The sequence below is a fragment of the Cydia fagiglandana genome, chromosome 4 (assembly GCF_963556715.1).
Source record: "Cydia fagiglandana chromosome 4, ilCydFagi1.1, whole genome shotgun sequence".
NCBI classification, from domain to species: domain Eukaryota; kingdom Metazoa; phylum Arthropoda; class Insecta; order Lepidoptera; family Tortricidae; genus Cydia; species Cydia fagiglandana.
The window spans coordinates 7612666-7633754 of NC_085935.1; the positions used below are offsets into that span (position 1 = coordinate 7612666).

A 21089-nucleotide genomic window follows, 5' to 3' on the forward strand; every position below is an offset into this window, starting at 1 on the left:
CTTTGAACAAGAATATATACCTAAACATCGGAACTCGTAAAGACTGCCATCTAAAAAATCTTAAATAAAATTACTAACAAAAAAATTAAAATATGTCATACTTATATTTTTTTAAGGTACTTACATCTGATACTTATTTATTTATGATTTTGACTGATTTCACTGTGATATACTAAACATCACATCTAATTACTTTTAACACATAGCCGTAGTAATTAAGGTAACATAAAAATCACATAAATATCAGATTACCAATTAAGACTACAGAGACCTAATAATTAGTATCGTCTCGAACCCCAAACTCGTCTTCCCACAGTCGGACACGGCTACAAGGGTTACCAGGCCTCAGAATTTTTCCTGCTTTGCCAGGATTTTAAATATTTTTTCAGGACTGATGCCGAATGTTATTCAAAAAAATATTTTCTTAGAGTTTAATTATTTACAGACACAGCACTACAGTAAAAACCAAGGCACTGTGAAACTAGGTACAAAATAAGAATACAAGATGAATTTTAATATGTACTTAATTTTTGCAGAGAACTAAAAATGCACTCGGTTGTTAGAAACAGACCAATAAGCTAACACACCATAACATTTGCAACGGTAAAGTGTGCGTATGTTATCATACTTATCATAAATGTATTTTTAATGAAAATGCCACTCCCACACTTCGTTGTATTAGAGTCGGTGCAGAGTTAGCTTAGACCGACTCTATAGTCTATTACCTATCATTGTGGACTCAAGACGAATCAGGAATTTTGTCAGAACATCACGAATGTCTCTGACAGCCCTAAAAGAACTCGTTCCACGCCTGGCGTCGGGTTACAAGAAAGAGGTCGGCCTCAATTTCGGGTTAATTTAATAATTCGGATATAATCGGGCTGATTCTGGCCGGCGCGGGCGCAGGTGCGCGGTGCGCGTGCGACGACACTGTAATGCACCGGTTACATTGCGGTGATTTGTGTGCAAATCGTTTAACTCTTAAAATAAGAAACCACAATGTCGTCAACGTATTTGTCACGTGGTCAGTATAGTGTGAATCTTATTATCTGAGCTAGTTTACTCAAAGAGTCTCAAGAATACAATAAACATTGAATGGTAAACCACAAATTAGGATAACGATCTCGTAGTAAAAGCAAAACAAGCTCAGTTCAAAAAATTATTACTATACACGTTACACAGACGAAAAATGCATTGGGGCTACATTGAAAACGTGATAAATATGAAAATCTCTAATATTCGTGTCTACCAAAGCCGAGCACTTCATATAGGTACTTCGCTTTAAATACCAAGGCATTTTGCTTACTGTTGCTACAAGCGAAAGTGCTTCTAATTAGTAGATATCTGCAATTTTTAAGTACCATATTGCACTTTACATATAAAAGCAAAATATTTAGTCATAAAATAAATAAATTAAAACTAGACAGCATCGTCATTTCATTGTATCATTAATCAGTATGTCATTTCTGTGCGTAAGTAGTAAACAACATATTGGTAATACAATTTTCGTAATTATTATCTTTGTGCAAAAAATGCATGTTGTATTTGAAAGAAGAATATATAGTTAATTAAACCTTTGCACCCGGTACAGCCCGCGGAGGTCTTTTAGATTAAAATATTTTAATATTTAGATATATTTAAGTTACTTTTGTATGATTATTTATGTACCTTTAACCTTTTGTATAATAAATAAATATATAGTTAATTAAATAAATGAGATACTTTATACTTTAAGTACCTACCTTGTCATATTTTTAACGAAGCGATTTAAAAAAGCGACTAAAACATCTTTTCCTCACTAAATACTTGATCGTAGCAAATAACCTCCTATCCTGAAATTACCCGTTGTGAAACTAATAAAATTTTACAACACTGTTTAAATATACAGTTATAAATATCCTAACGATGACAAAATGAGGCCAAGGAATGTTTGGTGCGGTATTGTAGCATTTGTAGCGAGCTGTAATGACCGAACTTCCGGACTATTACCGATGGATACAGTGTTTTATAGTTTTTTGGTGTCTTTAGTTTTTGTACACTGTTTAAGCAATTAAAACGGACGCTTTTTTGGTCATACACAGTAATTAGGTTTACAGCAATTAGATTTGTATTAGTCATATCCAAAATGAAGGGTTCTATTAATATACATATATACAATACATATCATTGTACATACATACTTAGTTAAATTACACGCATAATTTTACATACCTACATAGTTAAATAGAGTTATTCATTTTAAGTTAATTATACGGGAGTTATAACTTTTTTTTAATTATATCATCAACTCATATAAACCAAAAGTAGGTTCTAAGTAAAATAAAGTTTTATTTACATATATGGTTACTTTTCTACTAATTACACTACACACAGTCTTTAACTTATGGACTATGTACATACATATTAATTAAGTATATATGAGTTATTTGCAGTTAACCCATACAACTACAATATGTAGTTCGAAACTCACGACGTGTTTTTACATAATAACAAAAAGTTAGATAGGATGATAAACTCGAAAATGGTAAATATCAGCCACCTGGCATCTTAAAATAAATTACGTAATGAGTGTAATGAGACCAACGGCGTCGCTTTAAATTCCGACCGACAATCTCGTGGTAGGGGGCGGTAAGAATCCCTCGCTCCGCTCCGAAATTAATCTTTGTTTAAAGTTAATGTGGCTTATTAATCACCCGCATTATGTCTAGATGGATATAATGTAGCAATCGGTGAGTCAGACTATCGGGGCTTTATTACGAAAACAAATGCACCGTTAGGGACTGTGTCCACTAACATACGTCATGGCTGTTCTACACGATGGGCCAACGCTGGCCACTCCAAGGGACGCAGCTATTACTATTGTAAGTAGAATGAGATATAGCAAGCAATATCACTTGCTCCCTCTAACGTATAAATGCGTCCCTTGGAGTGGCCGGCATTGGCCCAACGTGTAGAGGAGCCATCAAGGAAGGTTATTTGAGCGTTTGTTTTGATTGCTTTACGCAACACTTAATATTTTCTAAAAAATGCAGCTATCTATAAGGCAAATGGAACTGTACTCTAAAAATACAAGAATTAATAAGTCTAGGACTAGATCCACTTATACCATGGGTGAACTCTTCCGACTGGCGAAAGTGGCTGTAAATAGCCTAGACTCAGTTCTTGCATACATATTTAGAGTACATAGTTACCTTATTAGATTTCTATAGTGTTTCCACCCGTTTTTGTAGTTGCATTTAGGAACATAGGACTTCTACTAATAAGTAATAAATGCTTTAGGTGACCTACCAAGGTAACCTAGCTACCAGAAATGACAATAAGAAAATTTGATGTTGTATTCAATTTGTGCGTTTACATGCAAAAACATTTGACCTTAAATGTCTAGTTGGGCATAGATCAAGGCTAGATACACAATATACACATACTTAGGTTGTTCTCTTATAACTCTTATTACACATACACACACACCCCATACATATACACACCCCTGCTCCTAAAAGATTGTAGGTACATAATTCACGATATATTTTTAACTTAATTAACTAAGCGCCATTTGCACCAACCCACTAATCCGGGGATAACCAGTTAAACCGTTAACCCAGTGTCAAACTGTACTGGTAACCATGGGGTAACTCCAGGTTTAACCGGTTAACCCGAGTTAGTGGAATGGTGCAAGCGGCGCTAAGAGTTCCAAATTCAAAAACAAACACAGACTTCATTACCGGAGTGGGCAGTGGAAACATTCATTTTCCCAACCTGTTCGTTGCCCTAAGCTTTTTATTGGACTCTACATTAATCGATTACCGTCTTTATTCCGTTGTATTAAGATCACTTTTATTAAGACTTAGATCGTAAGTGGATAGAGGCAGTTTAGATTAGAGACAGGTGAAGGTGTGTCTATTAAACATTTAAATTAGGCATGATAGGTTCCTAATTTAATAAGGTATATTAAATTGTATCAGAAATAATTTAACGGATACTATTATACCTATGTAGCAAGTTACGGTATTTCCGGACCAATACGACGTTCAAACCATTAAGAACAACATATTCCCATCTTAGGGCTCCTCTACACGATGGGCCAACGCCGGCCACTCCAAACGACGCATTTATGCGATAGAGCGAGCAAGTGATATTGCTATCTCATTCTACCGCATGGCTGCGTCCCTTGCAGCGGCCGGCGTTAGCCCATCGTGTAGAGGAGCCATAAACGCACTTGAAACCTCTCTAGTGTTGGAGGTTTTTATTGGGTGACGATGCTTCTCGTTTGCGTCCTATATCATAAAAAAAACATTGTTTTTGGCATAAAGCAACATTGCAAATTATGTGACATGGTTGCAAATAACACAAATTTTTTAGCTTACTAATTGATTTCATAAAATCGATATTGCAAAAATAACCATGGTCGGTACTATCATCAAATGGTTGTAAGAAATACATATATGTGCATATCTACAAACCAAAATTATTAGGTTCGTCAAGCTGTTTAAAATGCAGCGCACACCTAATGAATACCTGAAAATTTACCACCCTTGTTCTGTATTCGGTTATCGAGTATAATTTGCCATACGTAAAACCAGACGAATCAACACCTTTCATATGCCCAATGTGAAGTCTTGCTCCGGGTAATTTCGCACGCTGAGCAATTTGCACATATTCGGCCAGCTCAACCCAAGGCACGAAACAAGGGTACAATTAAGGCGTTCGCACACTGCACCGCTGCAGCAAGGGCGGCTCCATCACAATGCGCCAAATGACGACCGCCCGGTAGGTACGCAAATGAAGAATATTGTCGGACGGCGTGAATACTCCTTAATGACGCCCGGAGATGGCAGCCCACACTGCATTTGCGCGATTGTCAAATGTTAATTCCGAATTATTGTACTTACGTTGCTAATGGTTTTTTTTCAATGGCCAGTTCACTTGAAGACTTGTGTAAGCTTTAATTATTTCAAACATTTGTTGCTATAATAAGTACCAAACATCAAGTGTAACTAGCCATAATTATTTTGAAGAAGTAACCTAGAAGCCTACTCTTTAAATCATGGGTACAGATTGATTATTAGCAATCTGTGCCCATGCCTAAAAGAAACAAAGGTAAGGTAAGGTAAGAGGTAAAATATTTCAAGCTCGCAAAGTCAGTTTATCTACTCGTAATTCCAAATATCACAGTAGGTATTGATAGCGTATAGGTAGGTACATACTCGTATACGTGTATATTCCGGCGCGTGTACAACTTATTTACATGCATTCCACGTGGTCTCATTCAACATACATGCTCGCGTGTAATTCATGCATTTAAACGTCAGACCGAGATAGATCTCATTCTCGATTCAACTACTTATTCGCAACTTTACTTAAATCCATTATTTGCTTTAATTGAAAAACCCATTTTAAAAATAAGTTACGGCAATAGCAATTAATAAAAAAAATACTATAAATTAACTTACAATTAAAAATTAATAATTATTTGCTTGGTTTATTGGATTAGAGAGGTAAACATATGACCAACCATCAAAATGGGAGATGAAGCATTAAAATTAACTGGGCTATTTATAAACTGTTTAGACGACAACGGTTTTGCTCACTTGAATTTTTATTGGCGACATGTTTCGGGCTCGTCGGGGTTCCTTCTTCAGGCTCGAGTGCTCGCGGCGGCTGCACTTCGGCAATGAGCTAATTATCTTAATATAGTTTCTATTAGCTTCTGCCTGGGACTTTGTCTGCGTAGAAAAAATAAGTACTTTTATCCCCGGCTTCCAGAAAAAAATTCTCCCCCATTATTGAAAGCGTGTATTATAAATATACTATGACGTCAATCTTCGGCGCGTGGACAACTTATTTACATGCTATCCACATGTGTATTCAACATACATGCTCGCGTTTAATTCATGTATTTAAACGTCAGCTGTCCAAGCTCCATTTCTATTCAACTATTTGCAACTTTACTTAAATGAATTAAAATGTTGACAATTTTGCGAGTTTTGCGACTTGGTTGACTGATTCTTTTGGTTCATTGGAATAAACAGAAATTATGCTAATCTGGAAATAAATTTTGTAAGTTATACTGCCTCAACACACATATCTAATAGCCATAATCGCCAATACAAAACCATTTGAGAATTTATTGCATGTGAATGACGAAAACTATTGAATCCGTTTTCCAATGGCTGTTGCTGCTGCTGCCGTTATGTGGCATTACAAACCTATAGTTTCAACTACAATGAAATCGTAAAACAAGATGGACTAAACGGGACTTGTACACGTAAACTTGGTTCCATTACATATAGCTTTCGGTCGGACGCTCCGCCATCGTCACCGAGTCTTTAGGCCCCCCCACATCTAGCGTCTTTCGAGCGTCGGCGTCTGTCGGCGTCTGGTCAGCGCTATGGAAAATGACGTCGCTGCGCAGTTGCGTCGACGCTGCGTCGACGTTGCGTCAAGCAGCCGCCATAGAATTGTAGACGCCGACGCTCGAAAGACGCCAGATGTGGGGGGGCCTTAATTTCAACCCCTTCACTCTGGTGCGCCGAAGAAACTGTACCATTCTTAGCACAGTTTACTGACCATTCGTAGACCTTATTACAAAGAGCTACGGTCTACCAATGGTCAGTTAAGTTAATGCTGTAAGTCCTCTGCAAAAAATGGTGTGGTAAAAATATTTCCGAAGCAATGTTTTGTTTCAATTATAACGTTGTGGAGACTCGATGAAGTAGGTTATTTTGCGAGGGATTTTATGTTGTACTTTTTTAAATATGTAGTAGGGATGTAACGATACATGATTTTGCCGATACGATACCGATACCGATTTTTCAAGTAAATAATCGGCGATACCGATACAGATACCGATATTAATGGCATAGTAGTTAGCTAATAGATATAACAAATAAGGAATTATATACTTATTATGCATAAAACATACATATGTATTAATAGACACTCGAATTTGTGAAGTGTGAAAAACTGTAAAAATGCCATATCAAAATCAAAGAAAACATTTATTTAGGGGTAACCACCAAGCAATTAATGCAAAAGTAAATCCGAATCAGTAATTATAGTTCACTTTAGGTAGTTTTTACCCGACTACGTCAACGCAAAAGGAGGGTTATTTATTATGGAAACAAAGTGTATTCAAATTATTAGCAGCGTCATTCGTTTTGCGCGCTTTTCAAACTGTAACATCGGCTGAATTTAAATCGGCGATGCCGATATATCGGTCTGCCGATTATATCGGCCGATATATCGTATCGGTATCGGTATCGTTACATCCCTAATATGTAGGTAAAGAAAAAATCTATTATGTTTTATTTGCCCATGTATGTGTATTACAAAATATAGGTAAGCATTTTAATTAATTGGAAAGTATTAAAAATAACAAAATGAATGTATGTATGTAATTTTAGGAAACTACCAATAAATGTATGACTAATTGACTATGGCTAGAAAAGCTATTATCTTAAAATATCATGGAATATAGAACAGGAATATGTACATATTATATTCCTGTTATATGCCTGATTGCTATAACTCAGTGGATATAAATATCTCACCTCTAAGGTCGTATCAAAATAAGATCAAAACCGTAACAAATTGTTAAGTCCGAATCGTGCTCCAGGTATGCCTTCAATGCGTTCGTAACTACATTCAGTTGGAATCATTATTAATAGGAACAACCTATCAAACAGGCCTATCCATAGGAGTCAGATTTTAATTGGCAGTGACAAAGGGGGCCTACCGCGAACTACGTTCGACTTGATGCCTCCCTGTCACACTTACGTACGAATTTACAAGTGCGACAGAGAGCCAACACGTCGAACGTGGTTCGCGGTAGGCCCTCAGAGCCGTTAAGTCACCCTCTTAGTTCAAAAACGTCATAAGAACCACAAGCCGTCAACTCTCAGGCGACATTATGCATCTGACTGACCGGCATCGGCATTAAGTTTTTCTCTCACCCTTCAAGCAACAGGTGGTTCAGAGGACTGACAAATTTGCCCAAAACAATACAACATCGTTATGAATCCATTCCGCTTAGCGTTAACACTTCGCAGATTACTTTGATTCAGACAGATATTTCACTTTCATACAAAACGGAAGATTCTGTAATTACCCGTAATAAATGAACACCAGACAAGTCCTTTGTTGAAATTACTGTCGCAGTTCGGTTGACGTTCGCAACATATGTACCTATACATGTAATTGTAAAATTTTCTTACTTTTTGCTTTGCACTATTTTTAAGTGTCTGTTTAACACTATGGTTGACTGGTAGAGAATGATTTGGGTAGGCATTAAGTACCCCATTTGTTTTTCTTTTTGTGCAATAAAGTTAAAAAAAATAAAAAAAATAGGTACTGACAATTCAGGCTCGTGTTACTGCGGTTGTACCTAATTGTAATCCACCTATGGAGTCAAGTGGTAAGTTGGTACGCGAAGTTGGTCTGTCCTCCACGTGTCTCTCGTGTCATCAACACGTGTCTCTCTTGTATAAAATCTGCTTCTCCGTCTGTATTAACGTAATCTGTGCCTTAACTATTCCCTAATCAAACAATACAAGATAATTCACGTTAATCTGAGCCACTTTGCGTCAATCCTTCATTAAACGGGGCCCTCAGCACAATCGTTCATTTAGAGCGTTCTCACGCTTCATTAAAGTCTTTTTCGTGCGGCGACCGACTACCGTTTCCCCGGACACAATGAGCGGGTGATTCGGCGGCGAATAACGAGGACATTTTGTCGGCCGCCTCTCACGTCCGACGCCTTCCGACGCTCAATGAAAGTTTACCTGCAGCCGTAACGAGCGATTTGTCCCCTGGCTCACCCCACCCCGGGCCAAATCAAAGCCCATTCACATCTGCATGCCGGCACAATGCTGGCAATTAGGCCGCGCCGGGCCCTACAATCGAACGTAATGCGCGTTCGATGATGCAGCCTGCAGTCCTCAAGGATCTTTGGATACTTGTAAACACTGGCATTTGTGATACTTATAAACGCTCGGTTGACAATTATGAAATAAAATCTCTTGGAAACTGTCGGTATAGTTTATTATACTTTTATAAAACAAGACTCATTAAATAAAGCACGGCAGGAGAAATGTCCATACTTGTGCTTGAATAAGCGAGAATATTTTGGTTTATTCAGATTTTAGGCCAAGAAATAAGAAGTTATAGAGGGAAATGCTAGGAACACAATTTTTGACTCCGTAACTTTGTTTGGACTAGTTAGGAGGTGAACATATCAAAAGTCCCCGGCCGTAGCCCCGGTGCTGGGGGGTACAGGGGGGAAAGAAGGTCTCATTTTTCGGTTTTTCACTAATATCTTGGAAACTTTGCGTCTTAGCGACATGACTACTGAGACAAACCAAAAGCTGATAAAATTTGTTACAAGTTTTATTCAGTCAAGTTTTTCGATATCTTGAATAGTTTTTGAGATATCCGCTCTTGAAAGTTTATTTAGGGCTTTCAATTTTATCTTGATATCTACATTAGTGAAGCTGCTAGGCCGTGTTTGGTATCATTTTCGTATAAATCGGGGGTGCTGAATTCATTTTTGGTATCACATTGACACCATTCCTTAGAAAAAACATATAAACTTTAAACAAATACCTTTTTTTTTAATTCCTCTTCACGCTTAAACCGCTCAACCGATTTCATTGTAATTTGGTATACAGATATTTCGAGTCCCAAGACAGGACATAAGATACTTTTTATCTCAATAATCATCCTTTAAAGTTGTGAAATGGAGTATGGGGGGAATTCAACTTCGTCGACGAAACTGAATTCCTGAGGTAAATACTGCTTAAGGTAAAGTTTGAAGTCATGTTAGGTATCATTTTCATCTAAATCACAGATGTATACCATCCTAAATTTCACCTAAACCGGTTCAGCGGTTATTGACTCCTCATACAAACTTCCACCCCACTTTTCACATCCTCAAAAGCAGTGGCGGATTTGCAGTCTTTGCCGCCCTAGGCCCCAAGCCTTGTAGCCGCCCCTTTCTCAGCATCAGCACCCATCATATTGACTACATTTAGATCTGACAACGGAAAGATATATTATAGAGGGAAATGCTTGGGACACATTTTTTACTTAGTAACTTTTTTGGACTCGTTAGGAGGTGAACATATCAAAAGTTGGGGGGTTTGGTTTGAAGGTCACATTTTTCGGTTTTTCGCTTATTATATCTTAGAAACTATACGTCCTTGTAACATGATCATAGGAACATAGGTTTTATGAAAAAAATAAGCAAATACTTATTCATTTTAAGTGACAGTTTTACCAATAACATTGACTTTCATGTACCTACAAAAACATTAAAAACTATTTTCTTGAATAACTGTTAAACTATTTATCCTAAAATTATAAAAAAAAATCTGAGATTCTTACAATGAGCTCTTTGAATTGATATGTAACACGATATAGTTTGAAAAACTTTATTTTTAAATTTTCTCATTTAGGTACCCCCCAAAATATGGAGGCCATATTTAAAATTCATTTTCATCACACTCGCTCAGTAAATGTGGAATTGCACGAAGGCGTAGCGGGAGTTATAGAAAATTCGTTTTCCCTAGGGAGTTATGAAGTTTCTAGTGCCATAATTAACAGTTTTTTGTCTTTAAACTTATTTTTTGTATCGCAAGTGTGAGGAAAAACATTGTGTGTATCTCGGGGCGTAATAATATTGCAAACTCGAGCCTATAAATCGCTCCGGCAAGCCGTCGCGATTTAACTTACTCTTGTTTGCAATATTCAACTTACGCCCCATGTTGCACAATGTACTATTATTTACGTTACACGTCCATCTTTGGGTCACAAACTTACATAAGTATGTGTGCCAAATTTCAACTTAATTGGTCCGGCAGTTTCGGAGACCTCTCTCTTCCCCTGGCTCAAGGGCTACGGCCGGGGACTTTTGATATGTTCACCTCCTAGATAGTTCAAATAAAAAAAGGTACAAAGTCAAAAAATGTGTTGCAAGCATTTCCCTCTATAGGTACTTTTTTGAGAATTTGTTGCCTGGTCTAATTTTGAGTTATTTTTTGTTATCATCAGCGAATTTTTTGTCACAATTTGCCGCCCCTAATATCTTGCCGCCCTAGGCCCGGGCCTACTGTGCCTTATGGGAAATCCGCCACTGCTCAAAAGATGCTTTTGGTTATAAAAACCATCCTATGTCCTGTGTCGAGACTGAAACTATTTCTATACAACATTTCAACGAAATTGGTTCAGCTGTTTAAGCGTGAAGAGGGATTTTTAAAAATATATATTTTTTAATTTTGGTTTTACTTCGGAATAGTGTCAATGTGATACCATAAATGAATTCAGCACCCCCGATTAATACGAAAATGATACCAAACATGGCCTAACAGCATCACTGATGTAGATATCAAGATAAAATTAAAATCCCTAAATAAACTTTCAAGAGCGGGTATCTCAAAAACTATTCAAGATATCGAAAAACTTGACTAGATAAAACTTGTAACTAATTTTATGAGCTTTCGGTTTGTCTTAGTAGTCATGTCGATAAGATGCAAAGTTTCCAAGATATCAATGAAAAACCGAAAAATTCGACCTTCTTACCCCCCTCTACCCCGCAGCACCGGGGCTACAGCCGGGGACTTTTGATATGTTCACCTCCTAACTAGTCTAAACAAAGTTACGGAGTCAAAAATTGTGTTCCTAGCATTTCCCTCTACAACGTTTTTTGAGCATTCATTTACTGACCTCTAAAAGAAATATTATTTATTCCCTTTAATAATTGCCAAATTTCGATAACGAGTGGCATTTAATGACGTCAAAGGATTACAAAAAGATTTTGTATGTCACTTAGATTTATCAGTATGATCTTGTACCTTCCCTGAACTCGTGCAATCATTAGAAATTAGAAACCCCAATAAAAATGATTTACTTTCTAAACACTCAATCCTCATAACTCGTTTCTATTAACAGCGCATTAAAAGCCAAATTGGCGCTTGATGCATGTCCCCTCGCGTGGGGCATGTAAATAAAACTCGTCACCTAAATGTCGCCAGGTCGCCGGGTCGCGTCGACGGCTCTTTGTGAAGCAGACGGGGGTCTGGGGTCTGGGTCAGCTCCGTAAATCTCTCCAGTCTGCTATTCTGATTGCTTGCTGAGATTGTTTGCTTCAGATATGTATAAATATCTCTATCAGATGCACCGGTGTTAGTGTGATCTCTGAAGCATCAGGTTTGTTTACGGAAAAAAAGTCTGCAGGATAAAATAGGTCGTCAAACGGCGTTGATTTTTCCTTCCTAATGTAGGATGTTTTATGTTTTGTGTTACCTATTCTTGAGAAGTTATAGAGCAGACCCTGGACTCTCAAAGTCGCCGCGTCGAGCTATGTCAAAATGCCAAAATAATATTTTTGGGCCTTATTTTTAAACCATTGTATTTTATTCGTATAGCTGTACCTATCTTTAAGGCGATTTTGTTGATTTATGTTGTACTCGTATTATTGATGTTACTGGACAGATATTATTTAACAATATAAAGGATTCATCATCATCTTCCTCACGTTATTCCGGCATTTTGCCACGGCTCATGGGAGCCTGGGGTCTGCTTCGCAACTAATCCCAAGAATTGGCGTGACATACATTTTTTGAAAAAATATTTTTAACAATTAATGGTAAATACATACCTACAGTAAAAAGTAGACAGTTAACAAACGTTCTACTGCTTAGACTCGAGGATAGATACTATGAATTGTTTTTTTCACTTTTATTTATACTGGTAGACCTGAAGCAAACGCTCTCTTAAGCTTGGTAACTATTACCAAGAACACAGCAAGAGCTTTTATTCACAAAACCGACTACTTCACGAAATCCAGTATAAGTATGACATCTCATTACACACAATTACCAGGTATCTCCGGGTCAAATTACACTGGAGACTGGTTATGACACGGGTCAGCTCCGTAAATCTGTCCAGCTGTGTAATCTGCCGTTACAGGTGTTCACGGGCTTCTTAATTAACTGGCAGTGTTGATTGGGTTCATTAGTGGTGTAACTAGCGATTGGTTTTGGGATGCGTTATGCGGAATGTCGTAGGGTATATTTATGTAATTTAGATCGATTTTAGTTAGTTGTAATTTTGTTTTTTTATTTTTTATTGGCGTGACGTCATTCACCGATGAACACCGGTAGCATGCACGAAAAAGTATCACGTTGTGGACAAATCTCCATGGTAACTTTGTGGATAGATCTCCATGGTAACGTTACGGCAACTTATGACGTTATCACGCAAAATTATCGTCCGTGAACCAACTTTACAGACAACCATATTTTTTTAATGGACAGGATAGGTAAAGATAGAGGCCTAAGAAACCATAACATTCTACCGCCACTGCAGTAGGTAGTTATACAACGACTAGGTACATATTTCTTTCTTGCATTTTTCATTACGAGTCCATTAGCCGATTCGGTCGACTTCGTATTTATATATTTCACAGACGTATATCTACGAATGAAACATACATAAATATCTTTAAAAAAGCAAATAGTATAGTATCCCGCTAATTAACAGACCAGACGGGAAAAAACACGCATCCACTTACAGCCGGAAGCATCCACGTCATTCACCTAGTTAGCGGACTAAAAAGCAAGCTCACATTGTCAATTAAAATATGAAAAATGTTGGTGGGATTGGGAGTTATGCCGTTCGGGCTTGGCACGTGTCCCGTGATGTCGTTACCGCCTTCGATATTGGGGAGTAGGTATTCTGGCTTGTGGTAAGATGCAGAGTATGATTTCAGATTGACCCGTCGAACGTCCACCATACAACAAATTGACGCTCCACGGATTAAGCTCGTTTTTAGGCTCGAATAAAACGCCAAAGGTGTATTATTCTCCTAGAGCCCAGCCATAAAATCCAATATTTGAACCTATACTGTAGCAAATAGAGTTAATTTTGCGTTGTTGGAAAATGGAACGAAGCAAAACAAAAGTGACTCTGTTCAAATTTAATAGAATTTAAATTTCATCGGACTGAAGAGGTACAATAGGTAGGACCTTGGGCCTTAGGAGGCTGTAGTTGTAATACCTAAGTACGTTATAAAACTTATAAATTGTCTTCGGATCCAGCGGACGCACCGGAATAGACATGCGGCCCGATTCTAACTTTAAGATAAGTCAATTAATAGATCTGGAAACGATATTTATTAGATATGTCAGTGTCAAACAAGTGTCAAAATTGACGTTTCTTCAAACAAAAACGTCACTTTTGACACTTGTTTGACACTGACATATCCAATCCATATCGTTTCAATATCTAGTATTTGACGTATCTCATTGTTCGAAAACGGCTGATGGACGCTTGTAGACTGAGAGCGAAAGAAACGTCCATTTGAAGTTGTATAACATATCTACTGCAATCATTTATTGAAGTATAGTTAGTAATTTACTGACCGTGTCCGCCAATTAAAATTCTATAAATTATTGACGGAATCGGAATCGGAATCTCGGACCTAATTTGAAACTTCACAACAAATAGTAGTTAACCAAACAACATCTTTTTTTACAATGAATTGATATATCCAAATCTACATAACCAAACAACATCTAGACTTTGTAAGTATTGATGATATCATAAAACCCTTACATGTAATACTTACAGTGTATTAAGTTTCGGTTGACTACAGTAAAAATGTTTTATAAGAAATAAACCCTAAGGAGGTGAAAGCGACGGTGAAAGTTTATATGACGCCGTTATGCACAAGCCAGTTGCATATTTAATTATGTAGTGTAAGTCATCGGCGTCTTCGCAATTATCCTTCTGTATAAAATAAGTATACATAAATACAGAGCTGATTTAGACATTTTTTTCACACAAATTCGCTGAAGCAGCAGCCTAGGTTAGCATTGAATTTTTACAAAGCCTAACTTATAGGTACTTAACTGCAAGGGTTCTCTTTCAGTTAACTTTATACCTATTTAGAAACCATTTTCCGAGAATATATTCCAAAAGGAGTAAATGTGTATCTGAAGGTACCTTTCGGAATCAGACTACATTAAAGTGACATTCCATTTCCAACTGCAGCTGCAATACAGTTCATTTTACTATGGAAATTGACAATGACAGCGACGCGTTTCCATAGTAAAATGAACAGTATTGCAGCTGCAGTTGGAAATGGAATGTCACTCTTAGGATTACTGCTGCAGTAATACGACGCGACATAGCTGCAGCCAATGTCAATAATCCGGACAGCAACATCGCCTAAAAACATCGTTCTGATGTAAAGTGTCGGAAAAAAATCCTTTGCAAAATATCAAGGGCCGACTTCCCAAGAAACAAACTTGGTGAAGTGGATCTTATTGTTTTGCAATAAGGTTTATTTTACGGATTAATGATTTGCCAGTTAACAATGTATGGTAGGTATCTGCATATTAGCTCAAGGCATCAAGGCAAATTTCTCCTTCGGATAGCAATGATAGCATAGAGGGCTAAAGTAAAGCATGTTGTCGGAACGGGCAGGTGTCCCGGCGCCGCGGGCACAACGGAACCGAGCCCAGGCCATGTGCCGCCATTTGTATGGTAATCCACATTCAATTAACGACTCCAACTAAAACATTCTATTACAATGCAATAAAGATTCCATCTAAACCGGGGGCTTGATGAGATTATTTTTTTAAAGGATAGTAGGCAAAATTTTACTTGACTCGATAACGATTTTTTTTTAAACTACTACATATTTATTATTTTTTCCATTAATTACCTACTTATTAGATGCGTAGAAAGAAAAGTCCATTCTACAAATATTATATCTTCATCGTCTATTAAATAAAATCTGTAATTTATGGAAATTTCCATACAAAGCTGTTTTCATTGCTCTTGACTTGATTTGAGTGTAGTTTAAACATTTGTAATTTAAATGGTACAGCAGTTTAACGCGTACAAAAGACCACAAACCTTGTAGCTATAACTTGACACCAGTTTTGTCCGCGTCACGTATTTTCGTTACATAATGTTTTCTTTTTATTATTCAAAACAATGGAAGAAACCTTATACCTAGCCTCCAAACCGTTTTCCGGTTTTAATATTTTCATAACCAGTTCTTTACTCGCTCATAATATGAAGGTTGAAAACAATCCATATATCATCATTAAACGAAGCAATTAGTGGTGCCAAAAAATATGAAGACGTGCGCGTGATTTTCATATATCATCGCAAAGGCTGCATTCGGGCGGCCAGTCCTACAATTACGCACCTCTGTCATATTTACAGCCCAGGTAATTGCCTTTCAATTACGTCTCGAGCCTGCTGGGTGTAAGAAAGAGAGGCGACGCAGTCTTGGATAGCGGCGTCTCGTTTCCCCTCAGCCGGCCGGCTATCAATCATCGCGAACCCCCGCCGGGCGACGTAGGGAAGCGAAACGTCGAAACGTCACTGTCGGACAATGCTCGATAAGTGGGCTACGTGAAATTGATTCGAATTTGGAACTCCGATTGTTTAGCGGTTATTCTATTGGCTTGTTTGACATTTTAAATTGATTATGTACTTTTGGATGCTACATTGGTCGCAGGACAGAGTTCGACGAGGCAAAAGAAAAGAATGTTGAGTGTTAAAGGGTTATGGGAGTTGGAGTGCTCAATCTAATTGCTAGGAAGCCTGTTTAAACTTACCTTTTGACATCAAAGTGACATTGAACTGCAATCATTTTGTTATCATCCCCCGTGCGACTAGCTCGCGTCAATATACATGCATGTATCCGCGAATGATAACTATATGACATAATTTAGCTATCGATTTGATATCAAAATGTATGTTTGAATTTGTCCCCAGGCTATATTCGTGACAGTGATACAAAATATAGATGCCAGCGTCTGGAGCCTTGAGTGCCAATTAAACGGTGATCTAGACACGCGGCAGCGTGTCAAGCCAAGTTCAAGCAAAGGAACTGGCTAGCCAGCGCCGAGTGTAATATTACACGAACCACTTGGTGCCACTTTTGACCCTTCTATAACTCAAAACATCTTTGACGTAAACACATAAAACTACGTGTGTTTAATTATATCCATAAGGGTATCTAGAAGCCCAAATTTCATGAAGCTAGCTCAAACGGTTATAAAGGTATGAAGGTCAAAAAGTCGTAAATTTTAAGACTGACTTATGACTTATAGTACCTAAACCTAACCTACTTCCAGATGACCTAGAAGGATGAAATTTGGAATCCAGCTTGGTTATTGTGTGTAACCGTAGGAAAAAATCTAAAAATAAAATAAAGTTAAAAAATAGGGGGGGTCCCCATACAAAAAAACCACTTTTTATTGGGACTGACATATAAGTACCTAAACCTAACCTACTTCCAGATGACCTAGAAGGATGAAATTTGGAATCCAGCTCGGTTATTGTGTGTAACCGTAGGAAAAAATCTAAAAATAAAATAAAGTTTAAAAATAGGGGGGGTCCCCATACAAAAAAAAACATTTTTTATTGGGACTGACATACAAGTACCTAAACCTAACCTACTTCCAGATGACCTAGAAGGATGAAATTTGGAATCCAGCTCGGTTATTGTGTGTAATCGTAGGAAAAAATCTAAAAATAAAATAAAGTTTAAAAATAGGGGGGGTCCCCATACAAAAAAAAACATTTTTTATTGGGACTGACATACAAGTACCTAAACCTAACCTACTTCCAGATGACCTAGAAGGATGAAATTTGGAATCCAGCTCGGTTATTGTGTGTAAGCGTAGGAAAAAATCTAAAAATAAAAAAAAGTTAAAAAATAGGGGGGGTCCCCATACAAAAAAATATTTTTTTATTGTAGCGTTGGAACCGTTACAAGCAGATATTTGAAACTACCCCAATATATGTATTATTATATTTGCTATATTAAAATAAAGTTTAGTCAAAAAATAAGTGGTGTCCACAATTGTACTACATTTAAAGCAAATAAATAAATTTCAATTTCAATTTCAATTTCAAAAAACTTGTAATACGCTCTAAACAACCGGCCAACGGTGTGTCGTCGGCGGCGCGCGGCACCACATAATTATACAAAGAACAGAAGTAAAAACCATACAGCGGAAACACAAGAAAAAACATTAAATCTCAATACCTGCCTAGTTTTCTTTACAAAAAGTATTGATATCCCACCAAAAACATAAATGTAAAAAAGGAGAGCCAAGTTCAATACAAAAATTATGCTTGGCTGTGGGGCTCGCCGCAAAAAGAATGGAGATCTAAATGAGTGCCACTGCCAAGTTCTATGCAAAATCCAAATATGTATTTATAGGAACAAAATAACATTATAAACAAGTATTAAACTCTATTTCTTTGCTTTATTGGATACCTATAACAATTGCTGTTATTTAAAAAAATGTGAGATCTTAAAGTAGGTTAGATTTGGCTTGGCCAGGTTTTATCAGAATTACAATATATATAAAATGATTGATATAATGAAAACTGGCCAAGTCAAATCTAACCTACTTTAAGATCTCACATTTTTTTAAATAACAGCAATTGTTATAGGTATCCAATAAAGCAAAGAAATAGAGTTTAATACTTGTTTATAATGTTATTTTGTTCCTATAAATACATATTTGGATTTTGCATAGAACTTGGCAGTGGCACTCATTTAGATCTCCATTCTTTTTGCGGCGAGCCCCACAGCCAAGCATAATTTTTGTATTGAACTTGGCTCTCCTTTTTTACATTTATGTTTTTGGTGGGATTTATATTAACTCAATTTGTGCAGTCTACAATCTCTATTATAATTTAAGTACCCTACCCTAAGGTTAACAGAGTGTTTTGACTTTCAGTTATTGTGCAATTTATTGCTTGCCGTGTTTTTTTTTACTATCCTATCTTTCACCCAATAACATTTCCTTATGGTTTCTCTCTGAACCCTTCACATGACTCATCTACGTAGCAGAAATAGTTATTTGTTTTACAAGGGTGCAAAGTTGTTGTTTAACCGCTCGTGCTAATATTGATACTCGAGCAAGCGAAAGATTCCAAAACTGAACCACGAGCGTAGCGAGTGGTTCGAAAAATGGAATCTTGAGTGTTGCGAGGGTTTCAAAGCACGAGGGTTAAACAAAATTTGCCCCCGAGTGAAACACAATTTTTTTCACCACACCAACCCGAAGCAAATATTAAATGTAAAATATCAAACAAAAACAAACCAAATCAAATCAATGTTATTAAATATTTATCATCCAAAATCATAATTTAAAAGTCAATTCTACCCAGCAAACATAAGAAAACAACTCAAAATTTGCATTTGTTTAATTTGCCTAACATGTGAATAAAATGCAACTTTGCTATCAGTTTTTGAAGTGCAAAGTAAGCCTTTCCGAGCTGGTGTGGTGAAAACAAAATTGTCGCAGTATTAAATTTAATGAATGCGATATCGATACAGCACCCGCACTGGCCGGCGCAGGTATGCAGCGTCGTACAACTGAGCCCCATTGTGCTATTTGCTCTTCACAATTCCACCACATTATTCATAATTCCAATCTGAGGGCACTTTACTTGGCTCTACATATTTGCGCAGCCTTTTTACTATTTTACCAACATTTTACGTCGTTTTAAAAGCAGCGGGCTAAGTAAGGTGTTTGGCGATAGGCGACAATGATCAGACAGGTGATTTTTCATGTTCAAGTCAAGTTTTAAAAACTCAAACTCAAACAACTCAAGTGGCATTGGTAGTAAATAATAGTACATTTCGATGCTAGTGCGGAAGGTATGTCATTACTTCACGAGTACCGAGATATCTTGCCACGAGCCGCAGGCGAGTGGCAAGACTCGGGACGAGTGAAGCATGACATTTCCGCACGTGTATCGAACGACGTTTTTTAATACAGTTGCGAAAAAATAAGAAAAACATTGTTAATCGTACACTAAACAAAAGTGGTAACAGTGACAGCTCGGTTAGACGTCGTCTTTGAGTATATTATATCTATGGGCGTTTGGCAGCTATTCCGTTCCATTCAGTCAACTTATTAAGAACGGAATTTTCAATATTGAATATTAAAAAATAAACGTGTTATAATGATGAAGAGGTAAGTAATTAAATATGAAATATGTAATATTTTTCGTATTCTTACATTAATGGTAGGTTTTTATGCTGATTACGACGTTTAAAGGAAACTAATATTAACACTCATCAATAAGTAGTCGTGAATTGGAACAAGTATAAATTTAAAAAAATTGGAAAAGTAAAAAGCACTAGTTCGAGATAACCAACTTTCCGCACGCTAAACAGCTACGTAAAGTAGCACTTTTTGAGCAACTGTATTAAAAAATATTTTGCTGTTTTGTAACTTTTAAGAGCGAAAAATGTTTAAATTATTTCAAACGCAGTGCAAGTGTTATTTATACGTCATAATTTCATAGCAGTCTGACGTTTAAAATAACACTTGCATTGCGTGGGGTACCAAAATCTCTGCAGACTTTTCTTGCTCTAACTCCGCCTACTCAGCAGAAAATTCTTAAGCGTTCCTAATTTTATTATTATCAATTAGCAGTAATTACTATCCAGACAAATATAATATAATTAACAGTTAACGAAGCAGTGAAAACTTATCAAGCAGTTGTGGATGGCTACTTTAACTTGAAGGAGACAAAAGCGTGAATTCAAAGGGTGAACTTCTTGGAAGTTGTGAGGGACCTTTTAATTATAAACTACAACTTGCGTTCCTCGATCTCATTTATAATTATTGTTGAGTGTACTTAATCGAGGGTGACTAATTAATACTGAAATTAAACCGGGATGAAGTATTGGATCGTTACAGCAACTGACATTCGAGTAACGGCGCGATTCGGGAAATGAATTAGAGATTAACTAGATACGATATAGTAAAGATATGTGACGTCCCACGGATAAAGAAAGGTACCTTATGGCGGTTGGCGTTTACGCTATTATTAACGCCGCTCCAATATTATTGCGGCGCTTTGCGACATAAGCGCCGGCCTCCATAAGGTACCTTTTTCAGTGGAAAGTCACATATCTTCACTATTTCATATCTAGTGAATCTCTAATTCATTTCCCGAATCGCGGCGATAGCCGCCATAGGGTACCTTTTGCAGTGGAACGTCACATATCTTTACTATTTCATATTTAGTGAGTGTCT

At 37.1% G+C, this 21089-nt stretch overlaps 1 protein-coding gene across 1 annotated transcript in view; it reads right to left on the reverse strand.

Annotated features, from left to right (window-relative positions):
- The window catches only part of LOC134663569 (LIM domain transcription factor LMO4), a 280250-nt gene that overhangs the window by 155437 nt on the left and 103724 nt on the right, over positions 1–21089 (reverse strand). The window lies entirely within an intron of this gene.